Here is a 15172-nt window from a genome sequence, read left to right as displayed (position 1 = left end):
AGTCCCTGCATGCACAGAGACTGATCATGGCGGAGAATTTCCCCATGGCTATGTAGCTTCATTCAGCTCTGTGTTTCCTCCATCATTCAGGCCTCAGCTCTTACAGCCTAAGAGACAAGGCATCTGTGCCAAGAAGATTGCAGGGCACATGGGGCCTCGTGCTAAAGGTCCTCTGGATGCTTACTGTGCATGACTATTAAGAACTCAGAAAAGGCTGTGGCAGTGAAGCCTGTCCAGCTCTATTTAATACTTCATCTTCCATTGATCATGAAAATCTTCCTCTCAAATCCATTCATATCTCTTGGATTCTTTGAAACACTGTCTAGAAAAACCCTGAGTTCAGGTCTCTCTCCTTATTGCAAAAGGTGCACAAGAGTGTTAACAGGGTAAATGGATATGCTCTAAATTCAGAGGTGAACATGAACTGAAGATTCTAGATTTTCCACAGCCCCCACACACTTCATTAGAAACCTTGTCCACAGTGAGCCAAGCACTTGCTACCCATTCTCCCTCTCCCATGTGGCCAGATATGCATGGCAGAACCAGGAAAGAACATCGGGATCATCACCTCCAGGTCCAGACTGTGTAAAAATGTATGTTGCTGATGTTTTGATTCTGACATAGGGCAGACAGGAGAAACTCAGAACTCTGGGATTCAACAGGGGCTAGTCACTTTAGGCTCTGTGTCTGTGTGTTCATTTGGACAGGCTTTCATTATGTAGCCCAGGCTGGCCTTGAATTTACAAGCCTCTGCAGCCTTCTTAGTGCTGGGTTTACAGGTATGCACAGTGCATTGCACCTTAGACTTTGTCAGTTATAAAGAACTGAGACCACCTGACAAACACAGCCATCTGGTTGCAAACCATCCTCCACCACCCATCCTCCCCCAAATATGATGCTGATGTTTATGCAGTAGGGGGAAAATATGTGTTAAGTGTGTCTCAGGTCCACAGTCCCTTCTCTAAACTCTTGGGACAAGTGTAACATCAAATTCTGCCCTTCAAAGAAAGATAATGAGGTGTATATGGCACGACTGGGTAGTTCCCCTCTCAAATCTACAAGGCAAATATTCCCACAGTGAAGCGTGAATATCCACACTAAGTGAGAGAATACAATCCATATGCAGCTTACAAACATGTCAGGTCCGGCTTTGCGCACATCTAGAACCTAATTTATTTTAGAATCTCCTTGCTGTCTGGGCTGTGGACCGGATCGTGCAAGCCTTTACTGGGCCCCGAGTGAGGACACTTGCTACATGGAAAACCACTGAGCTCTGTATCGCTAACAGATGGGAGAGCTTCTCATCAAGACAAGGAAAACTCACATCTCCAGCGTTCCAAGTTCGATGTTCTGACTGCGAACAGTGTATTTCCCAGTGTGAGCTGGGCCAAGGCTCCTTGGATATGGATATGGAATTTGCCGTAAGAGGAATCTGCATTTTCCCGTGAAGAACACACTGCTTCATCTTCCACCCCACTGACCTGAAGGAGGGAGTTTCCAAAGTAGACGCTAGAAGAACAAAAACCCACTGCGTTGTTCACCAATAAATTTCCCAAATCACTGAAAAGCCTGCTGTGCTGTGTGAACTCAGGTTGAGTCACATGACGGTGGTCCAGTGGCATTGGCACAGTGGCAGGTTTCTCGCCTCTATGACTTCTGTGAACTTAAACAGCTCTGTGTCTGACTTCTGGCTTGAATGCTTCAATGTCTAACCTTAAAAAAAATTAAATTAAATTAAATTTAAAAAAAAAAGCCAAGCGCAGTCTCCCATCTTCCAGTTTTCAAGGGGCCAGCACAATTTTATTACAGTTCTCATAACACATTTGCCTTAATTACTAAAGTATACACAGACACAATAGGGAATCCTTGGCCAGAGTACTAATCACACAATGATAGGTGTCCCCACTCCCCCTGTGAGACCTGTAACTATACAATCTACTGTGCTATTGCAATATAATGCTGGAGGATTTTGCTTATAAAATAGCTGTGGTGTATCCATTAGTATGGAAGCCAAGTTGAAACAGCAGGATGGTAACTTCTCCGTACCAGACCATAGGCACCCTGACCCAGCTCCGACACGGGTGTGACCCTGTGCCTCGCCCATCAGCCTGATTATATCCCTGAGTGTTTTCAGAGACCTGCAGACTTAACAGCTCACTGGTACCTGAATCATTCACGTCTGCGTTCAAGTCCTTCAGAGCCAGGTCATGGCAATTCGGCCCAGACTTCTCAGATAATAGGCCAATTATATTATGTCACCCGAAACCGAATCTCACCAGATCATTGGGCCTATTAATCTCAAAGGGGAATTTCCTGAACCTCATACCCAGCTGGGGCTTTTGGACAATGAGTTCCTCTCCATTCATCTGTAATTCCTGAAAAGGCTAAGGTGTCAATTGTGGCTGCGTGTATTTCTCTCCAAGTCTTCCACAGTGAATATGCAAGGCAGCTGTGGTTGCCCGGCAAGGCGATGTCAATCATGAAGGCAACTTGCATCCAGCAACCAGGTGACACTTGCTTCTAGGAAGGGGTGGGCATACGGATAATACAAGGAGCATCTGCAGGATGCACTAGTCATCTTCTAGTTACTGTAACAAATGCTTGAAGCCATCAAATTATAAAGACACTTTGGGAGGCTTTAATCCATAGTCCAACGGCCCCATTGGGCCTATGGTGAGGCAGTGTCTCATGACAGCAATACACAGAAAGCAAAGCAGCTCACCTCCTAGTAGGTAAGCAAAATAAAAGAGGAAGAGGAAACCCAGGGTTCCAATATCCTATTTAAGGGTGTGATCCCAATGACCTAACATCTTTCCACCAGACACCACCTCTTGTTATTTTTATGCTTTTGTTTTGAGACTAAGTCTGTCTATGTAGCTCAGGCTAGCCTCAAATGATGTGGGATTCCCCTCTGTATGCTGTGAATATGTTTTATTACCATTGGTTAATAAAGAAGCTACTAAATTTAGCCTATGACAGGGCAGAATGTCGCCAGGCAGGAAGTTCAAACAAAGATACAGAGAAAAAGAAGGCAGAGTCAGGGAGATGTCATGTAGCTGCTGAAGGAGAAAGACATGAAAACTTACCAGTAGGCCACAGCCTCATGGTGATACATAGATTAATAGAAATGGATTAATTTAATATGTAAGAACTATCCAGAAATATGCCTGAGCCATCAGTCAAACAGTGTTATAATTAACATAGTTTCTGTGTGATTATTCGGGTCAGGGAGGCCAGGAAACCAACACGCAGTCTCTGTTTACACTCAAACTTGAAGCTCTCCAACTTCTGCCTCTTTGTCTAATTTTGTTTGTTTGTTTTTTAGTTGATACCAACTCTTAAGGAACCCACTGTCTCCCAAAAGCATCACCAGAGAATCATACTTTGACACATGGGCCACTGAGGTCACTCAGCATCCAATTGTAGCAGAAAAGAATCTAAAATGACCCCTGAGCAGCCATAGCTTGCACTATATCCAAACAGAAGGGAAAAATCAGAGCTGAGCAACTTAGTGGGTGGACCTGTGGGTCATATCTGGCTCTCCGTAGCAAGACGATACTCCTGTTCTCGGGGCCTGGTGACCTGGTGGGAACATGCAGAGAATACAGAGTGTATATTGGGTGATGGTGATTAGAACCCCCAAAGAAGAAGGACTTTCTAAGACAGCATATATATGTGGGATACGTAAGGCCTTAACAGAGCATCTAGAACACAAGAGCCTTAGAAGATACCACCCTGGCTTCCTGGCCCACCTACCAACTCCTTCATCTTACCATCCTTCGTCTCACCACTGGGTGTCTTCTAATCCCAGTACTATATTTAGAAATGCTTGTTTAGAAACCTTAAAACTCAGAACTTGGTATTGAAATATCTAATAAAAATGATTGACAGATTTCTCAGGTCCTGACTTTAAAAATGAAGGAACAATAATCAGGCACCAGGGTTGTGGCCACAGACAGCCTGGCAGTTATGTGAGCTGCAACTGATGCTTACACAGGCCTAAAGCTGTTTCAAGCTCATCACAATGCTCCATGAGGACAGGTTCCAAGCATCGGTGCCAGGGTTTCAGAGAAACCTGTGAGAGTCCCATGTGAAGCAGTGTGACCCTGTTGCACACCCACCCTATCCGCTGGGCAGTGGCAGTGGGATGCAGCACTGAGGAAGACGGCAATCACGAGAAGAAAACGCGCTAGGATGGGCTGCCGGGCTCGGCGGCTGAAGGCATTTCCAAATCGTCAGCATCTGCTTCTGATGGCTCCTCCATGTATCAACCCAGCACCATTTGAGGAACACCTGTGCACATAAAAATGTGTGCAGGTGAAATCGGGAGACCTGGAGGACCTCTGAAGGGCACCAAGGCCAGGGACCAGGTTTGACATCATTCTAATTCTTTAAGATACTACCTGGGGAAACTGGGTACAGGTTTACAGGACCTTGTCCATCATTTTGCAACTTCCTGTGAATCTGTAACTACCTCATAATAAACATATTGAAATGGCTGAATCTATGAATGAATTGCCCTTGTGATTTGACCAACAGTCATAGTAAGCACAGATATACAGACAAACTACAGCTACTATTAATAGTGTGATCTATTGTTTATTCTCCACATATCTCGCTATGGATTAGGCATGTTCCTCTATTATAATCATCATTTTGTGAGACTCCAATCGCAGCGGTTCTCAACCTTCCTAATGCTGCAACCTTTTAATATAGTTCCTCATGTTGTGGTGATCCCCAACCATAAAATTATTTTCATTGCTACTTCATAACTATAATTTTACTACTATTATGAATTGCAATGTAAGTATTTTTGGAAGAGAGGTTTGTCAAGGCTCAGGTTGAGAACCACCGCTCCAGAGCTACCCTGCGTGTTGTTTCTAGAAGGAGCACTTCTGGGGGCTGCACAATACTCAACCCGTGCAACAGCCTCTCCTCCGGCCAGGCACTGCGAAGGGATAAACTTCAATGTCTTGTTGCTGGTTTTCTTATCATTCTAGTTTAATGATTTATTCTACTTTGCGAATGGTTCTGCCTTTCAAGCTAGCCTGGTTTAGCAAATACCAGCATTGATATCTCAATTACAGAGAACTCGCAGGTTCTCAATCTGCAGCTGCTAGAGGTTCAGGCTCGAAACAGCTTTTCTTTATCAACTGACCCTTTATTGACCACTTAGTACTGGCCGAAAGGATTGCTTTCTGCACACGCAGTAACCTCAGCACTAGGAAGCCTGTGGCAGGGAGAGTTTATGAAAACACAGAAGTCACGTGTGTTGAGGCCAGCAGAAGCTTCTTAGTGATGCCAAATCTCAAGTAAATAAATAAAGCTCAATTTCTGCATAGGAGTTACTCTAACTACAACCAACCCTAAGTCACATGATAATTTGTCCCTTGATGTCTTTAGGGTTGGTCCGTGAACCCACACAGTCACCAAGATCTGAGATGGTCCAGTCTCTTCTGTAAACATATGTGATTTGCATATGAGCTACGCACATTCTCGAAAATACTTTAAACCACCTCTAGATGGCTCATGATAAATAACACAGGGAAACGTTATGTAATTTTTCTTCTGGTATATCATTCAGGAAATAATAACAAGGGGAGAAGTCTGTACATGACCAGTACAAACCCAGATTTGTTCTGAATATTTTCCATGCGCAGCGGTAAAATCTAAGACAAGACCCAGTGCACAGTATCCAACCATTGCCCTTGGGTGGCTGGGGACATCTGTTGTTCAATCCATTGTTGTGTAGGCTACTTGTGATTATACAGTTCACAGTGGAGTCAGTCACAAGAGAAACCCCATATGGCCCAGCAAGGAGGTACAGATTCCTTCTGAAGCAACTGAGTCATGGCTAGGATGGGGAAGAGGTGGCAAGGGCAGAGAGTAAAAGGTCTGGACAAGAGAGGCGGGCTTGAGTGCGTGACTCACACGGGGCTCCCCTTTGTCAAGAGGGTGGGGCACATAGATCATGCCCAGGGCCGCAGAACCCACACCCAACAGCAGCTCTTCCCTGCTCTGCTCCTCCCACCCCAAATTCGCATCAGACACAGGTGTAAAGGATGCATACAGCAAGTTGGCACAACGCCTCTGGTGAGCTCAAGCTTGGCACTTTCTCCACACTCATAACAGGAACCTAACCGTGAAGGGTTTGCGAATGAATAAGAGCGGGTGGAGCAGGGTGACCTTTAAGGTCCAGGATCTCGAGACTTTCCTGGAGCAGCTTTCATCTCAGCACATGCACTCACGCCATATGAGACACACACCATACACATACATACACACTATATGCATATGCACATCCACACATGTACAGACACACATACAGACTACATGCCATACACCTTACACACACACTTACACACACAGTATATATACCACATGACACATACTACATATATACATACCACAAACAACAAACACACACACACACACCACACACACACATCACACACATACCACACCATACCACACCAAGATGCTCACACACTCCTGGAATTTTTCTTATGAGCCCATCCCCCTAGACTTTATGATTTGGCCTCGAAGATGAAAGAAAGACACATTATTTAAGAGACAAAAAGAAAGGGGAACTGGACTGGGGACTGGAGGAGTCTCTTTAGCCTTCCTAAACTACAAGAGAAGTCGGCACCACAGCTGCACATTTCCCAGCTGTGTGACCTTGTCCCTCTGCGCTGTGTGACCTTGTCCCTCTGTGCCTTAAATGGCCTCATTTGTAAATGAGGTCCATTGAAAATGAGGCTGAGAAGGAGACCATGATCTCATGGGATTTGGAGGAGGCTTGGGGATGTCGGTGTGCATGAAAAACACAAAGAAGTAAATAAACACAAGAGTGCTCAACACTCCAGAGACAGTCTTACACACTCTGGCTAGAAGCCTTGCACACGCCCCAGAAATTCAGCCCTCCCCCCTACACACACACACACACCACACACACACACCCTCACCTCTTCCTTCTCCTTCCCCGCCCAGCATCTTTGTACTCCTGCCCTTCCCTGTCAGGAAGCATCCTGGCTCAGGATCGAGCACAGGGCTCCAGAGTTTGGCAGCTCTGACTTATGTCCTCCCCATACCCCACGGGCACGTGTGTTAAGAACTGGTTCCCACAATGCTTTGGAAATGGAGCCTGGTAGGTGAAAGTGAGGTCATTGAAGGGGTTTACTGAGATTCCAGCCCTTCTCCTTCCACCTCCTCCTCTTCCTCCTCTTCCTTCTTTGCACCTCCCCCCTCCGTGTGTGCGTGTGTGTGTGTGTGTGTGTGTGTGTGTGTGTGTGTGTGTGCGTGTGTGTGTGTGTGTTTGGCTGCTATAAAAGGGGTAATCTCCTCTGTCACGCACTCCCTTCATGATGTGCTGGCTTGTCACAGATCCTAGATCAATGACCCAAATGACTATGAACCGAAAGCTCCAAAGCAAAGACAAACAAACCTTTCTTTCTTGTACTGTGCCTGCTCTCAAGTGCCTGTCTACGGTGATGGAAAGCTGACCAACATACTCCCCAGGACAAGCTAAAATCTCCGCTGCACCCCTGCCTTACTTAGCCAAACACTGGCGCTCCTGTGCCTGTGGCTGCCACCCTACCTCCTGGTCCACAGCCACTAGGACGCAGAAGCAGGTGGGCAGGCTGTTCTGAAACCAACATAGAGCGACAGCCCACTCAGGAACGAGATTCCTACACACCAGATTGCCTAATTCCGCAGTCACTCGGGTTTCTTCCCCAGTCCTCCATCCTCCCCATGGATAGGCCGCAATGGCTATCCGGAAATGCGCATTTACGGTCTCCCTCCCGAGCCTGTGTTTGGAGCCCTCCTCGGGTTGGTCACCCCCCTGACAACCCCATGACTCCTCATCTCTCCTTGATCCCCAGATCTCCGGCTGCCTTTCCCAGGAGCGTGACTCAAGGAACAGTGAGCTGCTGTGCACATCAAAGGCAGCAGACACACAATGGGGAAGGAAGCGGAAGAGAGGGAGGACCATTCGGAGCGGAGGCCCGCCTTCCTGTCTAGCCAAAGCTGAGCGACAGTTGGTTATTCTAACAATTCAAGATCTAGAATGCCCAGAGTCCCCAGAAGAAAAAAAAAACCTGCTGCTGATGACCACAGGAGGGAAATTTACTTGAGTTTTCTGGCCTCCGTTTCTTCACTGGTAAAGCAGGCTTCTCACAGAGTATAGTAGAGATGGAAAGGCCCAGAAAAGGGCTGAGCATCTCCCAGGGCACCTGTCTCTCAAGGTGAGCTCTCTGTGAGGGAGTCAGCACGGAGGCCTGGAAACGCCAGGTCTTGTCAACTGATAGCCACTGACCAGGTCCACTTCCTGGCCCTTTCCAAAGCAGAACTGTCTGAAGAAGAAGGTAAAATGAGTTGCAGGAAACGCGTGTTCTGCCCCTAACTATTAGAACGTCAAAAGACTCTGGTCAGAGGGAAGGATGACCGCAGAAGCATTTTGCTGGAGTCCTTTGCACAGGCCTGTGGATAGACAAGGTTGTCTCCCCCCCACACACACACACACAGAGTTTTTCCACAAGAAGGAAGAGAGCCCACAGCATAGACCGGCAGGAAAGCCCCAGTCCCTCCACACTGGCCAGCAGTCTGGGAAGTCAGTTGAACAATGGTGGAACTCATCCTGCAAAGGGCAAGCAAGGGAGGGTGACAGAAGTCTACCCACCCCTATGTCCTACAGCTCCCAACCCCCAGAGGACAGACATGTCTGTGTCTAGACCGAGTAGAGCCGACTGCTCACAAGAGAAGCAATGGGGCAGCCTACACCATTCCCCTGCTTGAACAAAAGGCAAATATCTTAGACATGGCAGTCCAAACACACTGGCCTTGTCCTTCCCACTGTGACATCAGCGTATGAGCCAGGTAAAGGGCAAACCCACGCCTGGCTTGGCCTCTCTCTAGAGTCCCTGACTCAGCCAATCAGGCCTCACCAAGAAGGAACCTTTGTGACAGGAGTCCCAGAGTCACAGGCTCTGATGTTACTATTTTTTTCACATTTGTTAAATGCCATGGCACACTGAGTCCACGGGGAAGCAGGGGTGGGTAGGTTTGGTGGGCCTGGCACGGCAAGAGATAAACAGATGCATGGCATTCCAGAGCTCTGAGCGAAGCCACCCCTCCAAGCCAGGGAGCTGCTCATGTGTGTGCTGTCATCTCTAGCACTGTTCTCAGAACTTTCCACCCGGCACTTGGCAAAAGGATAAATCAGAGCCTGACGACTTCTTGGCTACGGTAACACTCTGCCATGAGTGTCAGCACTGCCAGGCACTCCCTGGTGACATGTTTGGCTCCTTCGTTCCAAGCACACAGTAATAAAAAGACAGCTGGAAGCAGGGAGATGGCCGGAGCCTTCTTTCCAGTCACAAACTTGGACCAGCCTATCCCCTTTCCCCCAGGGTAAAGCCAGTGAGGGTTTTACACTGGCACAGAAGAAAAAACCAAGAGCATTGGAAGGAACCAGGGAGGTGGTGTATGAGTGCTTGCTTGGTAAAGGAAGGGGATGGAGGGGTCAGAAACTGAGCCAGAGAGGTAGCATTCCTGGGTCCTGTCGCTTTTCATCACTCACTTCCCCTCATGCCCTCTCCCACCACATGCTCGCATGGCTCACCCCTGCTCAGGAACAATATGGGATTGCAGGGGTGTGAGGCTTGCATGGCTCACCCCTGCTCAGGAGCCATGGGGAGCTGCAGGGGTGTGAGGCTAAGGGACCTGAGACTATGGAAGGAGACAGTCTTCACTTCTGCTTCCCCTCTGGCTTTAGGTTCCTCTCTAGTAAAACAGAGTTTGGGTATAGTAGGTACTCAAAGGTGCCATGAACTCTCAGTGTGTGAGCGGTCTAGCCATGGGTATGCCTAAATGCAGGATGCAATGCCCTCTGGATGCAATGTAACACCCTGGGTGCAGCGCAAGACATGCTGCCTGCAAGGAAATGAAATAACCCGACTTCAACACAACACCCTCTGAACCAATGTGGGGCTCCTGGATGCAAGGCGGTGCCTCCCAAGCACATTGCGATGCCCGCTGATTTCAGGGTGATGTCCCTGAAGACAAGGCTAGCTCCCTCCTGAGGTAGTGACCTGTAAAGACAGCAGGGTTGTCTGTGATTCTCCCCCTAGCTGAGCTCATCCCCACCCATCCTCACGCACAGGGCCTTGCCACGTTCCCTGGGTTGGCACCAAAGATATCCCCCCTCCCTTGCTCACCCTTCAAATGACTCATAGCGGCTGGGGACAGGGTGCCCCAGAGCAAGCTGGCAAGTCATTGCCCATCCACCCCTTCCCCAGGTGCCACCGCTAGGAGCTGCCGGCTGTCAGCTGTTCCCGAGCTCAGGAGCTCCTTGAGTTACAAAAGCAAGAGGACATGGAAATTGAAACAGGAGAAGGCACTGGCGGGGGCCAGAGCTCGCGGGGCAGCTATGGAAAGACAGCTCTAGCAGAATGGCAGTTATTTATTGATTCTCTGGGGGAGGCATATATGGTTATAAAAAGAGCCTCTTCCAAGCCCGAACCACTCACCCAGTTTATTCATGGGTCTCCAAAGAACACCCACCACCACCACCCCTGTTTAATCAAAGGCCACAGCCAGGGTGGGAAGTACCTCACAACTGCCTGCCAACATCACAGTCATTGTTTCCCACCGGCTTCACAGGACAGAGCTTAGCAGGCAGGGAAGAACCCCACTGAAGGGAGGGGCCTTCCCTGGGCCCACCCAGCAAGCCCCGGGCCCCACAAGCTGCTGCTTTGCTGTCCTCAAGCAACACGGGGTTAGAGGCCTGGAGATGTTCAAAGGCCCAAGGCATTCCTACCACTCTGCAAACCACCACCCTGCTGCAGGCAGGGGTGGAGGAGGGCTGGCCAACTGAAAAAAACGATGTCCTGAGGCCGGCTGTTGAGTGCTGCGATGCAAAGGCCAGAGCCGTGGCTGGCGAATGGGTTTCACCAGGCTGGATCAAGTGACTGCCTTCCTGGAAACTGGCCTTCTGTTGCTAAGCTGATAAGGCAGGGAAATTGCTACCCTTGGTGCTCATGGGAAAACATGTTGATGCTAAAGAAGCGCTGCCACCTGTGAGTGGCTGAGACAAAACAGAGCACCCCTGCCACTACCCCGCCCCCGGGGTAACTCAGATCACCCAGGCAGGGGTGCGCTGAGAGAGCTGATGAATCTGACCTTCAGTAACTGCTCCCGAGACTGCAGTACACAAGGATGCCGCTTCTGAACATCCTACCTTCTCCATGTACTCCCAGAGATCAGCCTCCACCCTGGATAACAGTGGACCCTTGTAACACACACAGGGCAGCTTCTCCTGACCATGGACCCCAGTGTAGCAGCCTCGGGAGGCTGTGGATGGGCACAAGATACAGGAAGCCGCCTCCTGGGGGGACAGATCTTGTACCATCAGGTGTGCGTGGAAAAGGGCTGGCTCAGGGCCTCACTGTTTATAACTGTGATGGGGGAGGGGCGTGCCGAGTTCAAAGGGTTTAGTGGTCAGGAAATGAAGTCCTTTGGCAGCGCTCCAGGGACAAGTAGCTTTACACTGATTTTTGCCCCGCCGCCATAGTGTAACAAGGCACCTCTATGTTGTAAGGCGCTGCGCTCACACCTCGCCTGCAAAGTACCCTCTCCTGGACTGTTCAAACACCCTCCATCATCTACCTCCCATGAGGCAGCCACCTGCCCTTACATAACCTGTCACTTGAAGTTTTCTCCAACATTCCGTGCAAGTAGCCATCAGGTCTCAGGAGGAAGTGAGTGGAGACTTGCAATGAGGAGACAAGAGACCCCCTAAAATGTCCCCCTCTCACAGGCCTGCTTCATAGCTGCTCCCAGGAGCCGGGATGTACTCACTTATCCTATTTCTGTTCCCGAAGCGAAGCAAAAGCCAATGGGCCCCAGACTCTGCTCCCCACAGATCATTCATGGAGAATGGTTTGAGTTCCAGACAGGAATAATGAGGAGAGGAAAGGAAAAAAGAAAAGAAAGGAGGCCTGCAGCCAGCAGGCCGTGCAGACAGCAGTACGGAAGTAGAAGAGCAGACTACAAAAAGCAGCTGTTCCAGTAACCACGTGTATGGAGTTGGCACCATCAACAGATGTGTGATTCTGGGAGCCTTGGTTCAAATCTCCCCTAGGCCTCATATTGCTGTATGGCTCTAGGCTAGTCCTTGAGAACTCTGGGCCTTGTTTGCCCCATCTGCAGAAGATGATAATAGTGCCTATTCAGAGGTGGGTGTGCAAATTCATCAGCAAACCATGGAAAGTTATAAGAGCATCTCCTAGCTTGCCATAGAGACTTGACAGTGACAGATGCCATTTATATTGCATAGGGCTGCATGGGAGTGAGAAGTAGCACTGACGGTTGCACTTGCTGTCCCCTCTAGCTGAAGTTGAAATCAGATGATTTTTAAAGAGGTCTATCTTGTCTATGCAGAAAGGGGGCCAGACCCTCTGGGAAGAGTCAAACTGGAAGCCAGGAAGCTCCAGCCAGTAACAGAAGTGAGTTTCAGACAGTCACTCTGCACACTTACTATGCTTTTTCTCTGCAGAACACTTGAGCTGCTGTGTCTCCCTGGGATATCGTTCTCTCTCTCTCTCTCTCTCTCTCTCTCTCTCTCTCTCTCTCTCTCTCCATATCAAGCCTCCATTGGAACAGGTGATGGAGTGGTTAACCACTTTTAAGAGATGAGGGCATGGAAAAAGTAGGTCATCCCCGGAAGGCCCAAGGCTGGAAGCCCTTCCTTCTCCTGTTCCTGGAATCACTGCACCAGGGCTGGAGGTGGAACTATAATTGAGTGGTAAGAAAGCCACAGCTCCGTGCTGCACGGCCCAGCCATTGCATGGGTAGGTTCTTTGTTCTTATTTGACTTTTTGTAGCTCTAAAGGTTGAAAGCATTCTTTACCACTGAACTACTCATCCCTAGGCTCCTTTGGAGGTTTTATTTATTTATTTAGGTTCTTCTTGAGACAAGATTTCTCTGTATAACAGTTAGGAACCCTCTTTGCCAACCAGGTTGGCCTTGAATACAGAGATCTTCCTGCCTCTGCCTTATGAGTGCTGGGATTAAATGAGTATGACACCACTGCCTGGCCCCCTTTTGGACTTTAAATTTTAAGATGCCAGCTTTCAATGGTTGTGACGCACGCCTTTAATCCCAGCACTAGGGAGGCAGAGGCAGGTAGGCCTGTGAGTTTGAAGCCAACTTGGTTTACAGAGAAAGTTCCAGGAAAGCCAGGGATACACAGGGAAACCCTGTCTTGAAGAACAAAAACAAACAAACAAAATTCATGTTGCCCCAGCTGGCTATGATTTTACTTTGTAGCCCAGGCTAGCCTGGAACCTTCGGTCCTCCTTCCCAGCTTCTCAAATAGCTGGATTACAAGCCTAAACCATCAGGAGGCCTAACTCATAGTATTACTGGTCTTCCTGCTATGTAACCCTGATAAAGGGATGGTCAAATGACCCAGGCTCAACCAAAAAAAAAAAAAAAAAAGACCTCCCTCTTGAGATAAAGACCAGCAGTAGAAGCATGGAAAACCATGCAGACGAAGCCAGGTCATTTGCCTTCTACCTTCCCCCTGGGGCTCAGCCTGAAGATCCCGAAGCAGCCTGAAAGTGCTATAAAGCAGGTAGGAACTTGGTGAGGAACCAGGAAGGGACCCGGAGGGCATAGGTAGACTGCACTAAAGGCAGGAATGGGCTGGGCATGCAGACCTGGACATGACTACGATCAATAAAGACACATTGCATAATGCAAAGTAGTTGGAAGAAAGGAAGCCTCACCAAGAAGAAATGATAAATGCTCGAGGTGATCTGTCATCTGTTGGTTGCCCTGACTGTCTATCCCCGCATCACAGTGTAACACTCAAATCTGTAAGTTTAAAGGAGGAAGAGGAAAAAGAGTGGAGGGGGGAGGAAAGGAAAGAAGGAGGGGTCAGGAGCGAGAATGTCTTGTTTATGTCTCCTCTCCATCACCAGACCTATCACTGCTCACAAACCAACCCTTTCTGAGAAATGAAGCCCAAATAAACAGACTGGCTTCAGAGCATTGCCAGAACCTGTTGGGGTCCCAAAACACACAGAGAGGACAGATAAACTCCCCATTCTTCGTGTGTCCACCTCTCAACATCCCTGCATCCCGTTTCAAGCTTTGGGTTGTCATAATCCAGGGAGATAAAAAATGGACCTCCCAGGCAAACTGATAGGGAGCTGCTGTCCGAGGCTCTGCTTGTCCTGGAGGGTCCCCTAGCTCCATCTAGTCATTTCTACTTCTCCCTCAAGCCTTGTACTTACTACTACTTCTCTCAGCTCTGAGGATGGCACAGTCTAAGGACTGAGAGAATGTCCTTCTGCTGAGGTTCCCAATATAGCCTCGGTACTTGATAGTCTAAAAGAATAGGAACCCAGAGTGGGAAATAACAGAGATACGCTGAATGGCACTGTGTGTCCACTTGACACAAGCTAGAGTCATCAGAGAGGAAGAAGCCTCAGTTGAGGAAATGCCTCCATGAGATCCAGCTGTAAGGCATTTTCTCAATTAGTGATCCATGGGGGAGGACCCGGTCCATGCTGGGGGACGCCATCGCTGGGCTAGTAGTACTGGATTCTATAAGAAAGAAGGCTGAACAAGTAAGTCATGGGAGCAAGCCAGTAAGCAGTACCCCTTGATAGTCTCTGCATTAGCTCCCACCTCCAGGTTCCAGCCCTACTTGAGTTCCTGTTCTAACTTCCTCTGATGATTGAGCAGTATAAGCCAAATAAATATCACAGCCACAGAGACCCTAACCAAAACAAGAGGAAAACAAACAGAATGACCCATGATGGATATAGTCACAATGATAAAAAAGGAAACAAGAACTTAAAAAAAAAACTGTCATGTTTTAACTTTAAAATAAAAAGAATAGAGAATTTGGTTACAAAGAGCAGGTAACCATAAGTGAACCCCGATTTGACACTGAGAATTAAAAACAAAGAGTTGCTAGACAGAACCAACAGTCGAAGGACTGGGGATGTAACTTGGGTATAAGCCTCTTGCGTAGCAGAAGGCTCTTGGGTTCCAACCCCAGGAACACAAGGCAAAAAAGAAAAAGGGAGAAGAGCTAGGTGAACCCGTCCTCTCAGAAAGTAACTCTGTACCCTTAAGCCAGCATCTGATGCTGGCGTG

General features: G+C 48.4%; 1 long non-coding RNA gene across 1 annotated transcript; it reads right to left on the bottom strand.

Moving 5' to 3' along the window:
* Positions 1–1517: 1517 nt before the first annotated feature.
* LOC142848772 (uncharacterized) lies at positions 1518–11256 on the bottom strand. Its single transcript, XR_012910472.1, has 3 exons — positions 11182–11256; positions 4122–4293; positions 1518–1713 (listed from the first exon to the last, which is right to left on the bottom strand). It is a non-coding gene; the product is annotated as an uncharacterized LOC142848772 (long non-coding RNA).
* Between the last annotated feature and the right edge of the window lie 3916 nt (positions 11257–15172).

Source organism: Microtus pennsylvanicus, chromosome 4 (genome assembly GCF_037038515.1).
Source record: "Microtus pennsylvanicus isolate mMicPen1 chromosome 4, mMicPen1.hap1, whole genome shotgun sequence".
NCBI classification, from domain to species: domain Eukaryota; kingdom Metazoa; phylum Chordata; class Mammalia; order Rodentia; family Cricetidae; genus Microtus; species Microtus pennsylvanicus.
The sequence above is the reverse complement of the archived record's forward strand: the minus strand, read 5'-3'. Positions and strand labels throughout refer to the sequence as shown.